Raw genomic sequence first — 14,539 nt, 5'->3', positions numbered from 1 at the left:
TTTTTTTCACTAATTTCAAGTGATCTCGAATTACCAGGAGGGGTGAACATTTTTTTCCCTTCACTTCTCCCCCTATTTATAGGAAAATGGGGGAGCAGCTTGCCACCTAGCTCGCCCAGACGAGCTAGGTTGCTTCCTCCAGAAGCAACCGCCTTCTGGAGGAATTTTCTGGAAGGCCCAAGTGGGCCTGGTTGCTATTTGCACCCCAATTTTTACTAAATACACCCCTTGCTCTTTTTTGATGATTCGTTTTCCGCAACGTTACAAAACTTTACGAATTTCGTAACGATGCTTGTTTTCTTTCGGTATTGTTACGAAACCTTATGGATTACGTAATCATCCCTTTTTTTGCCTTCTGGAACATTACAGAACTTTACGGATTGCGCACTAACACTTTCTTTCAATTTCTGGCATGTCACGAAACTTCACGGATTGTGCTACAATGCTTTATTGTGACTTCCGGCATACCACGGAACTTCATGAATTTCCTAACGATGGGTGCCAAGTACCTCGAAGTGGTAAAATGAGGGTCGCATCCTAACAACGGATGGTCCTCGGATGAAATTAGGGTATGACACCAACAAATTGATTGGGCACACTTAGTCCGATATCGCATGCATAAGGCATTGCGATTACATGCTCCATTTCCATATCCACACTTAGTCACTCTCTTCCTTCAACACTTTAACATCCCTCTTGATTCTGAACCTTATCTTCCAATCAAGAGATCCTTCTTAATTGGTGCCGTTGTGATTGAATCTTTTGGTTACCGTAAAGAGCATGATGGCTCTTGGGTGAAAAAAGGTGCACAACCCATTGATGAAGAAGGACACTTACCAGTTGGAGAAGATTCCTCTCTTCTTCAAAAGATTTTGGACAGGTTCGATGGTCTTCAAACCTTTGTTGGTGAAAGGTTTGATGCTTTGGAGTTACAAGTTGACATGCGATTCGATGAGATGGATTCAAGGATCACCAAGGTCGAAGGAGATGTCTCTTACATCCACACAAGCTTTGATCTACCACCACCACCGCCACCATCATCTTAGATTTCTATTATGTTTAATATTATTAGTACTTTGATTTCTAGTCATGTATTTGGCTATATTATTATGACATTTGAACATTTAGTACTTCTTTTACTATTTGCTTAGTATGACTAAATTTGTATGAATTATGTTATATGACTATGTGGTTTATATATTAATTTGGGTTATTCATGTTTTTGCTTCATGATTGGTTTAGATTTTTCAATAAATGTCTTGTGTATGATTAGTCATTTATGTATGTTTTATAATTGTTACCCACTTTGGCTTTTTGTTGATGCCAAAGGGGGAGAGAAAATAGGAATTAAATCAAGAACTCACATAATTAAATAACTTAATTTCAAGTGAAGCTTAAACTCAAAAAAGGGAGAATATGGAGAATTAAGTGAGTGATCGACTAGGAAAAAGAATGTGTATGTGTTTCTTGATTTCAGGGTTGTCATCATCCAAAAAGGGGAGATTGTAGAAGCAAGCTTCATGATGATGAATCAAGTTGATTCAAGTAGTTTTGATGATGACAAAGATGATGACAAAAAGCCCAAAGAATGATTTCAAGATTGAGTCAACAAGTTCAAGATCAAGATTAATTTCAAGTTTCATGAGAAGAAATCAAGAAGATTCAAGAATCAAGAGAAGTTTGATTTCAAGATTCAAGAGAAGATGAATTCAAGATTCAAGATCAGAAATCAAGAAGACTTCACAAGGGAAGTATTGAAAAGATTTTTCAAAAACAAACATAGCACAGTTTTGTTTTTCAAAAGTTTTTTCTCAAAATTTTCTAAGTTACCAGAGTTTTTACTCTCTGGTAATCGATTACCATTTTCCTGTAATCGATTACTAGTGGCAAAGTTTGATTTCAAAAAGCTTTTAACTGAATTTGCAACGTTCCAATTATTTTTTAAATGGTGTAATCGATTACAATATATTGGTAATCAATTACCAGTGTAACTGAACGTTGAAATTCAAATTCAATTGTGAAGAGTCACATCTTTTCATAAAATGCTTTTTGTAATCGATTACATGGTTTTGGTAATCGATTACCAGTGACAAGTTTTGAATAAAAATCAAGAGATGTAACTCTTCGAATGGTTTTCAGGTTTTTCTCAAGGTTATAACTCTTCCAATGGTTTTCTTGACCAGACATGAAGAGTCTATAAAAGCAAGACCTTGATTTGCATTTTAATAATTTTTGCATAACTCTTACATATCTTTTAGAATAACCTTTCTGAACATCTCTTTGAACTTGTTCTTCTTCTTCTTCTTCCCTTGCCAAAAGCTTTCAAAGTTTTCTGGTTTCCAAACCTTGTTCTTTCATAGAAAACAAAATTGTGCTATTCATCTTTTTCATTCTCTTCTCCCTTTGCCAAAAAGAATTTGCCAAGGACTAACCGCCTGAATTCTTTTTGTGTCTCCCTTCTCCCTTTTCAAAAAGAACGAAGGACTAACCGCCTGAATTCTTTTGTGTCTCTCTTCTCCCTTAGCCAAAAAGAATTCGCCAAGGACTAACCGCCTGAATTCTTTTTGTGTCTCTCTTCTCCCTTTTCCAAAAGAACAAAGGACTAACCGCCTGAATTCTTTTGTGTCTCCCTTCTCCCTTGTCAAAGAATTCAAAATGACACAGTGTGAGAATTCTTTTGATTCTTCCCTTTCCCATAAACAAGATTTCAAAGGACGAACCGCCTGAGAACTTTGTTTTAACACATTTACTTGGGTTGTTGTAACTGAGAACAAGAGAGGGTACATCTCTTGTGGATCAGTTCAAGTGGAGGGTACATCCACTTGGTTGTTCAAAGAGAATAAGGGAGGGTACATCCCTTGTGGATCTTTGCTTGTAAAGGATTTTACAAGGTTGAAAAGAAATCTCAAGGACCGCAGGTCGCTTGGGGACTGGATGTAGGCACGGGTTGTTGCCGAACCAGTATAAAACTCTTGTGTTTGTCTTCTTCTTCCCTACACTCTTTAATTTCCGCTGTGCACTTTAATTAGCGCTTTTACTTTTGATTAAGTTTTTATTTTTGTTCTTTACTTTCTTAACATTATAGTAAAAGCCTAATTGAATTTAGTAACATTAAGAAGGATAAGTTTTAATTAGTAAAGGTTCATTAATAATTAATTCAACCCTTCTTCTTAATTATTTCGAGGCCACTTGATCCTACAGGGATGACCTTAAGAGGGTGTTCTTGGAGAAATTCTTCCCTGCATCTAGGACCACTGCCACCAGAAAAGACATGTCAAGCATCAGGCAGCTTAGTGGAGATAGCTTGTATGAGTACTGGGAAAGATTCATGAAATTGTGTGCAAGCTACCCTCACCACCAGATTTCTGAGCAACTCCTTCTTCAATATTTCTATGAGGGACTTAGCAACATGGAAATGAGTATGATTGATGCTGCCAGTGGTGGAGCTCTTGGTGATATGACCCCTGTTGAGGCTAGGAATTTGATTGAGAAGATGGCTTCCAACTCCCAACAATTCAGTGCAAGAAATGATGTTATTGTCCTTAGGGGAGTCCATGAGGTGGCCACGGCTTCATCTTCATCTACTGAAAATAAAAAGCTTGAGGGAAAACTAGACGCCTAGGTCAACCTAGTAACTCAACTTGCCATGAATTAGAAATCTACACCTATTGCAAGAGTCTATGATCTATGTTCTTCTGCAGATCACCATACAGATCTTTGTCCTTCTTTGTAGCAATCTGGAGTCAATGAGAAACCTGAAGCTTTTGCTGCAAACATTTATAATAGACCCCCTCAGCAGCAAAACCAACAACAGCAGAATAATTATGATCTTTCATCCAAATCTGAGATGGGCAAGTCCTCCACAACAACAACAGTCTGTCCCTCCTTTCTAGAATACTGCTGGTCCAAGCAAGCCATATGATCCTCCTCCAATACAGCAGCATCAACAACAGCAGTTACAACAAAGACAACAAGCAACTGAGGCTCCTCCTCAACCTTCCTTAGAATAGTTAGTGAGGCAAATGACCATCCAGAATATGCAATTTCAGCAAGAGACAAGAGCCTCCATTCAGAGTTTGACAAATTAGATGGCGCAGATGGCTACTCAATTGAACCAAGCTCAGTCCCAAAATTCTGACAAATTGCCTTCACAGACTGTGCAGAATCCGAAAAATGTGAGTGCCATCACCTTGAGGTCTGGCAACCGAATTCAAGTGCCTCCACAAATAGCAGCACCTGCACCTGAACCTGTCAAGCTTCATTCTAAACCTGAAAAAGTAGATGAGATAGTTGCACAAAAGTGGAAGCTTCCTGATCAGGGATTTAACAAAAATTTTCATGCAGGTGGACCTTCTTCTAGTAGCTCTGAATTGCAGCAGCCTCTTATCCCTTTTCCATTTCCACATAGAGCAATTCCCAACAAAAAAATGGAAGAAGTGGAAAAGGAGATCTTGGAGACCTTCAGGAAAGTAGAGGTGAACATACCTCTGCTAGATGCCATCAAGCAGATTCCAAGATATGCCAAATTTCTAACAGAGCTATGCACCCACAAAAGGATGCTCAAAGGCAATGAAAGGATTAGCATGGGCATAAATGTGTCAACATTGATAGGTAAATTTTTTCCTCACATTCCTGAGAAATGTAAGGACCCAGGTACTTTCTGTATACCTTGCATTATTGGGAACAATAAATTTGAGAATGCCATGCTAGATCTAGGAGCATCAGTTAGTGTCATGCCTCTGTCCATTTTCAATTCTTTATCTCTTGGACCTTTGCAATCTACAGATGTGGTGATTCATTTGGCAAATAGAAGTGTTGCTTACCCCGCAGGTTTCATAGAGGATGTGATGGTTTGGGTTGGTGAACTTATTTTTCCTATTGATTTTTATGTTCTTAATATGGAAGAGGGATTTTCCCATGGTTCAGTTCCAATTATTTTATGCAGGCCATTTATGAAAACAGCCCGAACCAAGAGAGATGTTTATGCTGGCACATTGTCTATGGAATTTGGTGATATTGTTGTTCATTTTAACATTCTTGATGCCATGAAGCATCCATCTGAGGATCATTCTATTTTTCGTGCTGAGATAATTGATCAGATTATTGATGATTATATGTTTGATTTTGATTCTGTTCTTCATGGTAGGAAACATCCATTTTTATCTGATCTGCATACTTGTCACTCCTTATGCATTGCATCTGAATCTGAATTTGAATTTGATCTTATATCTAATTTTTATGCTGAGAGTGAATCTGAATTTGAGTCTGGTTCTGATTTTCTGGGTGTTGTACCTCTTGATGATTATTTTTTAGAGTCAGAATGCACTAACCATGTTGCAGGAAGTACAAATACTTCTGACTTGCTTTATGAGGTACAAACTGAGGAACCTTCCTCTTCTCCTACCCTGGTTCCTCCTACTGTTCAGCCACCACCCACACTAGAGTTGAAGCCCTTACCAGCAACCCTCAAATACGCTTACTTGGAGGACAAGAAAAAAATTTCCAGTGATCATCTTTGCCTCCCTTGATGCTGAGTGATGTGTCATTATTTTCTTCTATTTTTTAACCCTTTTTGTCACCATTTTAATTACTGATTAGCCTTAATTGTCAAATTAATTATGCAGTTTTATCATTTGGGCCTACTTGACTAATTTTATGTTTTTAATTTAATTTTAGGAGAATTATAAGCAATTGTGCTTAAACTTGAAGAGAGCAGACAATTTTATTTTATCAAATTTTATCTTATCCAGATTTTATTTCATCTAGATTTTATTTCGTCCAGATTTTATTTCATCCAATCTTATCTTATCTTGTCCAGATTTTATTTTATTTCGTTTATGGGCTTGGACTTAAAATAGATTTGTAAACTTTGGGGCTGAGGACATATATAACAGCACCAAGGTTTTAGTTTAGTAGTTTTTTTTGGGGGGGGGGGGGGGAGGAGAATAATTTTAGGGGTTTTAGGAATTCCAGTTTTTATTACTGTTCATGCACACTGTTCACGTAGAATAAAATTCATTTTCTACAATTTCATTTCTGCTTCAATCTACAATTTCATTTTCTGCTGATTAATGGAAGGCTAAGTCTCCAGCGTTGTTTTCTCTTGAGGATCAACCACAACTCTCTTTGAGGTTTTGTTATTACTATTGAATACTGATCAGTTTTTCCTCTTCACCAATTACTCTGTATTTGTTGCTATTAATCCATGCATGCTTAGTGCTTGATTAATTTCCTCTGCGCTTAATTTACGTTCATGCTTAATGATCAATTTCGTTCATGATTAATTGGTGTATGTGTTGCTTAATCACATAATGACAGCCTTATGTTAATTTTCGCTTAGTAATTTAATTTAGGGTTGGATTAAGTGGTTGAACTGGTTAGGGATAAATCCTCGTAACCTAGGATAAGAGACTTGCTTGTGAATCAAGGGGAAACAACATGCTTTAATTCTATTATTTTGTAATTAAAATTTGCTTGCTGTTTAAATTACAAAAACAAACAACCCCCCAATTCGTTAATGTTTTATCACTGTCTATTATGAACGTTGGTTGAACATTGCTCGTTGGGAGACAACCTAGGATCACTTCCTTGATACTGCATTTTTAATGTTTATTTGATTCAGGTACGGCCTCGATCACTGAGCAAGAGGAGAAGTTGTTGCTAGTGCTCGAGAAGCACAAGAAGGCCATTGGATGGACTTTAGCAAACATTCCTGGTATTAGCCCATCTACCTGCATGCATAGGATACTTTTAGAGGATGGAGCTAAGCCAGTGAGGCAGCCACAGCGAAGACTCAACCCCGTCATTCTAGATGTGGTGATAAAGGAAGTGACCAAGCTCTTACAAGCTAGAATCATCTACCCCATTTCTGACAGCCAGTGGGTGAGTCCAGTCCAAGTGGTTCCTAAGAAGACAGACCTCACAGTGTTTAAGAATGAAAGGGATGAGCTTATCCCCACAAGAGTGCAGAACAGCTGGCGAGTCTGCATTGATTATAGGAGGCTGAACCAGGTAACCAGAAAAGATCATTTTCCCCTGCCTTTCATTGATCAAATGCTTGATTATTTACAAATTCATATTGCTCCTGAGGATCAAGAAAAGACCATATTCATCTATCCCTTTAGCACTTTTGCCTATAGGAGGATGCCCTTTGGCCTATGCAACGCCCCTAGTACCTTCCAGTGGTGTATGCTTAGCATTTTAAGTGATATTTTAGAGAGTTGCATAGAGGTGTTTATGGATGATTTTACTGTTTATGGATCCTCTTTTGATACATGTTTGGATAGTATGGATAGAGTTCTCAATAGATGCATTGAAACTAACCTTGTGCTGAATTTTGAAAAATGTCACTTCATGGTAGAACAAGGTATAGTTTTGGGGCATATCATTTCCAGTAGGGGCATAGAGGTAGACCCTGGAAAAATAGATGTTATTTCACAATTGCCTTACCCCTCTTGCATGCGAGAGGTTCGTTCTTTTCTTGGTCATGCAGGGTTTTACAGGCGCTTTATCAAGGATTTTAGCAAAGTGGCCCTTCCACTATCCAATCTACTATAAAAGGAGGTGGAGTTTGATTTTGATGACCAATGCAAAGAGGCTTTTGATTGCCTCAAATGTACGGTGACTACCACCCGTATCATTCTGGCACCGGATTGGACAACCCAATTTGAGCTAATGTGCGATGCATCCAATTACGCATTGGGGGCTGTCCTTGCTCAAAAGATTGATAAGCTGCCTCGGGTGATCTACTACACTTCCAGAACTTTGGATGTTGCTCAAGCAAATTACACTACCACAGAGAATGAGCTATTAGCGATAGTTTTTGCTCTTGAGAAATTCCATTCGTATTCACTTGGTACTCATGTTATTGTTTATACTGACCATGCAGCTCTGAAGTACCTGTTGAAGAAGGCTGAATCAAAGACTAGACTGATCAGGTGGATGCTTTGGCTCCAAGAGTTTGATTTGGAAATCCGTGATTGGAGTGGTGCACATAACCTTGTGGCTGACCATATGAGTAGGATTGAGCGTGCATCTGAGGACTCACCCATTCGGGATGATTTTCCTGATGACCATTTGTACATTCTATATAGTATTTCTGATTCCTTCCCCACTCCCTGGTTTGTTAATATTGTGAATTATTTGGTTGCTTCTGTTTTTCCTCCCTTAGCATTTAAAGCTCAAAATGATAAAATTGAGAGCGATGCTAAGCATTATATTTGGGATGACCCCTATTTGTGGAAGTTGTGCAATGACCAGGTTATTAGGAGATGCATTCCAGACCATTAGATTGACTCAGTCCTACAATTCTGTCATTCTTCCGCACCAGGTGGTTATCTTGGCATACAGAGGACAGCTCACAAGGTGCTTGACTGCGGTTTCTATTGGCCCAACATCTTCAAGGATGCGTGGAGAATCTGTAGCACTTGTGAGCCATGTCAGAGAGCAAACGGCTCACTTTCATGGAGACAGCAAATGCCTCAACAACCCATGTTATTCTGTGAGGTATTTGATGTCTGGGGTATAGATTTTATGGGGCCTTTCCCTATCTCTTTTGGTTTTGTTTATATTCTCATTGTTGTTGATTATGTTTCAAAATGGGTGGAAGCCAAACCCACCAGAACTAACGATGCTAAGGTTGTTGTAGATTTTGTTAGATCTAATCTGTTTTGCAGGTTTGGAGTCCCTAGAGCCATCGCTAGTGATCAAGGCACCCATTTTTGTAACTGATCCATGTATGCCTTGCTCAAAAGTATGGGGTCGTGCACAGAATTTCCACACCTTACCACCCCCAAACTAATGGGCAGCCTAAGATTTCAAACAGGGAGATAAAAAGGATCTTGGAGAAGATTGTGCAGCTGAACAGAAAGGATTGGAGCACCAGGCTGGATGATGTTCTTTGGGTGCATAGGACTGCATACAAAGCACCCATAGGAATGTCTCCTTATTGGGTTGTCTTTGGCAAGGCATGTCATCTTCCTATAGAGATAGAGCACAGAGCCTACTGGGCTATAAAGATCTGCAACTTCTCTATGGATCAGGCTAGAGAGGAAAGGAAGTTGCAACTAAGTGAGCTAGATGAGATCCGTTTAGAAGCCTATGAGAATTCCAAATTCTACAAGGAGAAGACCAAGAAGTTCCATGACAGCTTGATAACTAAGAAGGACTTTGTGGTTGGACAGAAAGTTTTATTGTATAACTCTAGGCTCGGACTCATGAGTGGTAAGTTGAGGTCAAAGTGGATTGGTCCTTTTGTGGTGACTAATGTTTTTCCTTATGGTACAGTTGAGGTCAAAAGTGAATCCACAAATAAGAGCTTCAAGGTCAATGGACACCGGCTGAAACCATGTTGGATCAAGTGGCCTCAGAATAATTAAGAAGGGGGGGTTGAATTAATTATTACAAGATCTTTACTAATTAAAAATTACTCTTCTTAGGCTTTTACTATGTTGTTAAGAAAATAAAGAATAGAAAAGAAACTTAACCAAAAGTAAAAGCAGGAATTAAAGTGAACAACGGAAATTAAAAGAGTAGGGAAGAAGGAGACAACCACACAAGAGTTTTATACTAGTTCGACAACAAACCGTGCCTACATCCAGTCCCCAAGCGACCTGCGGTCCTTGAGATTTCTTTTCAACCTTGTAAAAATCCTTTTACAAGCAAAGATCCACAAGGGATGTACCCTCCCTTATTCTCTTTGAACAACCTAGTGGATGTACCCTCCACTAGAACTGATCCACAAGAGATGTACCCTTTCTTGTTCTCAGTCAACAACCCAAGTAGATGTACCCTCTACTTGTACCACAAAGGATGTACCCTCCAATGTGTTAAGACAAAGTTCTCAGGCGGTTAAACCTTTGAAACTTTGTGAATGGGGATACAAAAGAATTCTCAGGCGGTTAGTCCTTTGAAATCTTTTGTATATGGGAAAGGGAAGAATCAAAAGAATTCTCAAACTGTGTCGTTTTGAATTCTTTGACAAGGGAGAAGGGAGACACAAAAGAATTTAGGCGGTTAGTTCTTTGTTCTTTTGGAAAAGGGAGAAGAGAGACACAAAGAATTCAGGCGGTTAGTCCTTGGCGAATTCTTTTTGGCAAAGGGAGAAGGGAATGAAAAAGATGAATAGCACAGTTTTCCAGGTTTGGAAAACCAAAAAACTTTGGAAAGCTTTTGGCAAAAGGAAGAAGAAGAAATTCAAAGAGATTCAGAAATCAAAGTGGAAAAGTTGTTGTCAAAAGAATAGTTGAATGAAAAATTAATTGAAATGCAAATCAAAGTGTTGCTTTTATTGACTCTTCATGTCTAGTCAAGAGAACCATTAGAAGAGTTATAACCTTTAGACAAACTTAAAAACCATTTGGAAAAGTTACAACTTTTAGAAAAACTTGAAAACTATTGGAAGAGTTACATCTTTTTATTTTGTTTAGAAACTATCACTGGTAATCGATTACCAAATCAGTGTAATCGATTACACAAAGCTTTTTTGTGAAAGGATGTGACTCTTCACAGTTTAATTTGAATTCCAACGTTCAAACACATTGGTAATCGATTACCAAATCATTGTAATCGATTACAAAAATTTGAAATCAATTGGAACATTGTAAATTCAGTTGAAACTAGCCAAAATAAACACTAAAAGAGGTGTGAAAGATAAGGTAAAATCTAATTGGTAAAAGGCAAGCTGTCTAGGCGGTTTGACAATGGAGGGTAAAGGAAATAAGCTATGAAAGTAAGCAAGAAATTAAAGTGCAAGAAATGCAAACTAGGCGGATCCTAATAGTGTTTGGATGACCTCATTTAAGGTTCCCAACAAAACACTCACTATCCTAAGGGAAAATTGCCTAAAATTATTACACACAAATGGAAGTAGGGTGACCTATTGGAGGCTCCCAACTTACTTCTAATGAAAGGTCTTTTTGTTACAAAATTTGAAAGCAAAACAAATTGCCAATTACAAAATTACAAAAAAAAATCCTCAATTATGGTGGCTATTCTCTCTTTATTATTTCACTCAATTTGGAGTGTTTCTTAGTCCAATAGCTCTTAAGGTGGTTGGCCCCTTGCTTCTTGACTCAAATTCTTCAAGATATGGCACCAATCCTCCTTTCCAATTCCCTATATGGCAACTCACAAGCAAGGAAACAAAGAGACAAGCAATAACCAAAGACCAAAAAAAATGAAATGAAAGCTAAACCAATATAGTTTCAACAAGAAAAATTTCCAAGGATTATTCAACAATTAAAGCAATGAAAAGCACAAAAAAGCAAGCTAGGACTCAAAGAGAAACCTAGAATGGCTCTAGAGTAGAGTAGAAAAACTCTAAAAATAAAAAGACTCAAGAAACCTCTAGTTTTGGCACTTGTTTTCACAATAATTTTCAATTGAAATTTCAGAACTAGGATTGGCATAAAATAGGCATCAATTATAGAACAAATTTTAAAACAACAAGCACATTTTCCTTTCACTTTTTTTTTTCCTGGACACTGATTTTTCTTCCAACTTGTGCGATTTTTCTTATTTTTTCCTTTAATCCAAATCGCTTGGTTCTTTTTTTATAATTTTGTTCCAGATGTCTATAAAATTAATTAAAACTTTCAGCTAAAAAAACGTAGTGACCAATTCTCAGTAATTTATACAAGTTCGTATGTTCAAGCTGCCAGCACCAGCAATTTCAACCTAGAAATCAAGAGTAGTGTTTATGATGCTTAAGGCTTGGATAGTTACAATTTGTGTTTGCTTATACTCAATTATCTTGAATAACACAATTCAAGAGAGCTTAAGACTTATTTTGATTCACAAATCCAGCCACAACTCAGTACCACAACTCAACTTCATCATAGGCATCATGTAGGAAACTTAGAAAACAAAAAAAAGTTCAAGAACAAGACTACTTCTAGGAATTGATTTAGAACATGTTATGAACTAAATAACATGCATGAATTAGACTCAAAATTCAAAATATAGGCTAAGAATGACAAGAATACATGAACAAATGTATCTGGAGTTCAATCAACAAAATAAAATTCAACACAAACTTAGAACATAATGTGACAATTACTATGACTAAACATGACTCTAAGACAACATCGATTAAGTGATTTACACTTAGATTTTTGTGTTTTTTTTAATCAATATTTTTTAAGAACATTTAGATCTAAGGTTCAGCACAAGAATATTATGAATTAAAAATGATAGAACCTAAAATCAACACAAAAACATGATTCAAGAGTATATCTACAAAATTTGAACCATAGAAATGCAAGAACAAGTGTAGATTTGAGATTTAATCGGTTTATTTTTTTTGAATCTTCTCTAAGCAGCACCAAACCACAAGACAATGGAGGATATACATGGAGAATAAGATGAAGAACAAGGAATTAAAGAGAATTCACCGAACAAAAAGATAGAGGAAGCAAAGGAACATCACCTAGATGAAGATGCTCTTGATACCACATGGTGTAAGCTCCATTGGAGCTTGTAGGATTCCTTTGCTTCTTGGAAGATGAATGGCAGCAGAATGGAGAAGGAAGAGAGAGAGGAGACTCCACTTCAAGAAGAAGATGAGTCTAGAAGAAGCTCACCACATTGGAGGCCATGGATAAGAGCTTGGAGGAAGAAGGAGATGAATGAAGGGAGAGGGAGAGAAGAGCACGAAATTTTGTGCTCTAAAAGAGCTCTGAAATCTAAAGCTAATATTCAAATGATCAAAGTTTTTTAAAAAAATGTACACACATGACCTCTATTTATAGCCTAAGTGTCACACAAAATTGGAGGGAAATTCAAATTTCACTTGAATTTGAAATTGAATTTGTGGAGCCAAACTTTGGAGCCAAAATTTCACTAATTATGATTAGTGAATTTTAGTTATGGTTCAGCTCACTAATCCAAGATCAATTCCAAGATTCTCCACTAAGTGTGCTTAGGTGTCATGAGGCATGAAAAGCATGAAGGACATGCACAAAGTGTGACTATATGATGTGGCAATGGGGTGTAGTAAGCAAATGCTCACCTCCCCCTCTAAAATTTAATTGGATTGGGCTTCTACCAATTCAATTAAATTTATTTCCAACCACCGTGAAGAAAATCCAAGCCGAGGTGCTTCCGTAACGCTTCCAAGACGTTTCTGTCAGTGATTTCGTGAAGATTCTTCATCGTTCTTCGGTTTTCAACCGGTAAGTTCCTGAAATTGAACCTTTCAATTCATTCTATGTTCCCTTAGTGGTCCCCACTTGTTTCGCGTGCTTTTATTTTCATTCCGTTTGTTTTCCGTACCCCCCTTTTGACGTGCTTTAACCATTTATTTAAGCCATTTTCTCACCTAATTAAGCAATAAAATGAATTTCCACCAATCATTTGAGTTGTAATATCGTTTAATCTCTGTTAAAATAAAAGCACTAAGGCTAAAGCTTTTGGTTTTGGTTTTGGCGTCCGATTGATTTTTTTTATTTTATTCAAAGATATTTTGATTATTTTATTATTATTTTGCCTCTTTTGGTTTTAAACGTGGTTACGGTATGAAAGATCGATTGGATTTTTCTTAATTGAATTGACTAATAACCAAAGTGAAAATAAGGCTAAAATCAACCCACAAATCAAGCTTTGTTCGTAAAAATCAACTAAAATCCGTTTTAAGGTCCAACGCCTTAAACGGTCCTCTTTGCTTTTATTGGTTAACGTGGACTTTCAAAAGCCTAGAGTCAACATGTAACTATGTAACTACTTTCAAAAACCAAGAGATCATTAATGGTCCAATGCCTTAATGTTTCTCTCCCTTCAACAGAATCAAAAGGTCGTTCAAATGGTCCAACGCCTCAAATGACTTTTTGTTTGGTCACAATATATCTTGCAAAAAAGGATAAAAACAACTTAACCAACGAAGAACTACGTAGGTTTGATTTCCTTACCACAATTAAGGAATACGTAGGAGCAAGTGAAACACCCTTGTCGACCACAAAAAGATAAAAAATACAAAAGGCATAAAAAGACAAAAAAAACGTAAAAGGGAAAATAAAATAAATTGAAGTCATATTTGCACACTTGATTAAAGGCTATCGTCCCTTGTGACGGACGCGTGGGGTGCTAACACCTTCTCCGTGCGTAAATACAACTCCCAAACCTTTCACCCTTAAAGTTTGTAGAACACACCTTTCCGATTTTTCTGACGTTTCCCTCGAATAAACGTTGGTGGCGACTCTTGGCATTTTCCTTTTTTGAAAGACGCACCCGTGAGTCACACGTCGCCCTCCTGGATAAATGAAGTTGCGACGATTAACGAAGCCACTGTGGAGTCATTTTAGTAGGTATCGAGAGTCATCCAAAGGAGAATCCATATAGATGAGGACTCCGCTGGCAGATATAGAGATATCTCATTCATGTCCCACTATATTAGAAATAAGACATTCTGGTACATATATAGGAGCAGACATAAAGCTACAAATAATATGTAATGGAAGCAGAGAATCTAGAAGACCTGATACAAACTTGTTATTATTATGAAAAAGGAGAGAGGACTCTCTATTCTTTGTATATAGATACACAT

Source organism: Glycine max, chromosome 3, assembly GCF_000004515.6.
Source record: "Glycine max cultivar Williams 82 chromosome 3, Glycine_max_v4.0, whole genome shotgun sequence".
Classification (NCBI taxonomy): domain Eukaryota; kingdom Viridiplantae; phylum Streptophyta; class Magnoliopsida; order Fabales; family Fabaceae; genus Glycine; species Glycine max.
This window is presented reverse-complemented; position numbering follows the sequence as displayed.